Source organism: Pteropus alecto, unplaced genomic scaffold, assembly GCF_000325575.1.
Source record: "Pteropus alecto unplaced genomic scaffold, ASM32557v1 scaffold152, whole genome shotgun sequence".
NCBI lineage: Eukaryota > Metazoa > Chordata > Mammalia > Chiroptera > Pteropodidae > Pteropus > Pteropus alecto.
In genome coordinates this window covers 8,980,193-8,983,757 of record NW_006432227.1, presented here as the reverse complement: position 1 = coordinate 8,983,757, position 3,565 = coordinate 8,980,193, and the positions used below count along the sequence as shown (strand labels likewise).

The window sequence follows — 3,565 nt, the reverse complement described above, 5'->3', positions numbered from 1 at the left end:
GTAATTTAATACTTTCTAGGAGATTTTGATTTCCCACTGGGTTCATCTGCAGGTCTGTTTATCAAGTTGCATGCAAGATTTCTGTAAACAAGTTACTACCATCCCCAGTGAATAAATTTGCAAGTGGACATTTACAGGAATACTTATAGGTACATAAATGCTGTGAAAGAGAGGATATCTTCTCTTCTCTGCAACTTCTCATAAAATGATATTGATATACATATTAATTGACCTATTTGTGTATTTCAAGATTAATTCTAAACATCAAAAAATGTGCAAATGTGAGGTTATCATTGGACAATGCTATTCAATACTGAATTCGGAGCAATATTATCAACTGTTTTATGTTTCAAAACATTCAAAATACTGATGCCCAAGAATAACATCTAAATGAGAAAGCTTTGTCTGCAGCCATGCCACCCTGAACAAGCCCCATCTCATCTGATGTCGGAAGGTAAGCAGGATCAGGCCTGGTTAGTACTTGGATGGGAGACCACCTAGGAAAACTAGGTGCTGTAGGCGTTAAAAATAAAAACAAACAAACAAACAAACAAATAAATAAGAGATTGTAAGCTGACAAGGTCCTTGCAATCTGTGAGGTCGACCAAGGGTTGCCTCGCCTAAAAAAAAAAAATGAGAAAGCTTTGGTCAGGGGGCCCTTGGGCTTGTCTCCATCACCCCTCTTCTTTTGTAATGATTTATAGAGTTTATTTAATCTGTGCTGCACATTCTTTAAAGTAGTTGTGTTCATCTTAACGGGTAGATAGATGTAACTGTCTGCCTTCATAATAAATTAGAGCTTTATGAAATGATCATAACAGCTTTTGGCGAAGTAAGAAAATAAAATTAGTCAGACATTGAATGTTGAAATGTGAAGGCAAACAAGCTCTGTGACTCAGTAGAGAAATCTGCTTGGAGTTTACAATTTAAAAACAGCACATTTTCCACCTAATTGATTGGGTCGAAAATAAGTGACTGTAACATATTGTGGATTCATTATGAGAATGACTAAAATATTTTATACTTGACAAATTAAAGAAACTACTAACTAAAAAGGTACTGAAAATGGGCATCTTTGTTACCTTTAAAAATGAAAGAACTAAAGGAGAGAAAATTGATGTCAAAATTTTCTTTTCCGATGTTTTCCCATGATTTAGAAAATCATCCTTAACTCCATTTTATTGATGAGAGGCAAACATTTACTCTAATCTGTCTTTTAACCTGCACTTCTGGGCTCTGAGTTCTTTGGAATGCTGCTCTTCCACAGATGCTTGCACCAAAAATGAATTGTCTCCTCTTTTTAATTTCAGTTCTCTTAAAAAACTGTTATAGGGAAAAGGGAGAGAAGAAGTCATAAGAGTATACTGAGTGTAGAAGAAACTTAATAAGTAACTGCAGAGGGTGGAGAAACAGAGGGTGGAAAGATGGAGTTAGAACTAAAATGGGAAACTGGTGGCAATTTCTCCCACTGCACTTTGCCTTGCTTGGGCAAATTTTGCTAATTTCTCTTGTGACCAAGCAAATTAACAATGTGTTTGACATAGGGACCCAGGTTTTTACCCTGTATATTATTTTTTTTAAAAAAACATATCCATCATTCAAAGTGACAAAGGGAAATTTGGAAACCTCTCCTTAAGAAATACTTTTTTTGCAAATTTATTCCACCAGAAAAAAACTGAAAATAACACTATCTCTAAAATGTAGAGTATAAGTGAAAGTAAGCTTAAGGTTGGTCTTATGCAGATAATAAAATACATATAAAACTATGTGATGTAATACATATAGAGAGCTGACAGAACGTGAAATCACTCAACTTTAATTTGTACCACCATTTTAAAATCCATCAATAAAAAGTGATATTCTGTATATAGAGGAATAAATTCACTATAGATGATAGAACCAGAGCTTATGGCTTCCTCCTGCATATTTGTGTGCATGTCCTTGAGTGGTATGATCCTCTTAGAATGGATGGTATGGTTGAGTGTAGGTAGATGTGCAGTGAGCAGGGGAACATCTGTGAACTTTTCAGTTAATACAGTAGTTGAACTTAATCTTTGTTCACAAGTGTTCTAATCTTTCGTCCATAAAACATCATCATTCTAAACTCAAGGTAATTGATGTAAAAAATCCACGGGATCTGAGATTCATATTGACACTATGTACTGATTTTTCCTTTTCATCAAAACAAATGAGACTAATAAATCATGACTATTGACAATTATCTGCTAATCCTCTGCTCTCAGCAGACACATTTCTCCCTGACATCTATAACAGATAACTTATTAGAACAATGAGTTCCTAAGATAACAATTTAACTCATAAGTACCATCTCTCAGAGCTCCACATTGGTTCATTTCCAGTTCTTACTTCTAGAGGCCATTTTAGTAATAATTGTCAATTTATAATATCACTATATCACTATGAGATGGATAGTTGAGTTTACTAAACAACCTTGTATGGCATTGTTAAAACTAATGCTAGTAAATATTCTCTCACAAGAAAGAGGACCATATTTTGTTTCTGTGGCTGAAACTATAGAACAAATATACATTATTCTGGTAACAAACTCTACTAATAGTAAGCTGTACTATATGTTGGTGAATACTTCTGATTTTTGAAGGCAAATGGCTTTTTTTAGGTCATAAAGTCTGCTTACTTCTAATATATTATCTACTTCCCAAGTTTAAATGGAATTTTTATATATTATTGTCAACTTTAACACAATGATGATTGTTTATGAAAAAGTCATGACAAGCACACTGTTCTATTCATATCTGTTCCGAGGATAATCTCTGTAAATTTTTTCTTTAAGGTTTTCATTTAGGGAATGATTTTGCTTGCTCTTTTTCACATTTGTAGTTTTGAAAAAAATATGCATCTTTGTTTCAAAAAAGGAGTTTGTAAATGTCCATCTTATGAACTTCAAATTAATGCCACAGAACAAGCAATAATATGTTCTAAAATTCCCTTAAATTTTGAGAGTTGTCATTCAATGTTTCCTAAAGGGACTAAATTATAGATTGAAAGCTAATCTTCGGATACTGCTTCCTTACCACCATCTTGGTCATTATTAAACCGTAGCTCTGAGCTTCAAGAACTTTCAGAAAATTAAGAGTAAAGAATAAATGTTAGTGGGATAAATGCATACATTAGGGAAAGGGAAATTTTTAAATAAGAGGAGAAACCCAGAAGCAATAAAATATGTAATATTTGACTATACAATGTTTTATACTTTTTAATTTAAAATTATACTATTATACAAGTTCAAAAGAAAGTGATTAGCAAATATTTACAGATGAAGTTTTGATATTATCCAAACACCTGCTACTAATTAAGAAAAATATACAATGTTATTTAAAAAATTGGCAAAAGGATTTGAATCCATGAAAGGAGATATCCAAAGAGAATCCCCATGCTGCCAATCAACTGTTGAAAAATGCTCAGTTTTCGAGGTTGTCAATGAAATTGAAAAACAATGACAATGAAATAGACTTCTTATCATTAGGAAAATATGAATAAATAATAACAGCCAGAAATATAAAGAATGTGGTGTTTTCATACATTG

The 3,565-nt window shown here is 32.7% G+C and overlaps 1 pseudogene; it reads left to right on the top strand.

Moving 5' to 3' along the window:
* Nucleotides 1-403: 403 nt before the first annotated feature.
* LOC112475877 lies at nucleotides 404-522 on the top strand (annotated as a pseudogene).
* The last annotated feature ends 3,043 nt before the right edge of the window (nucleotides 523-3,565 follow it).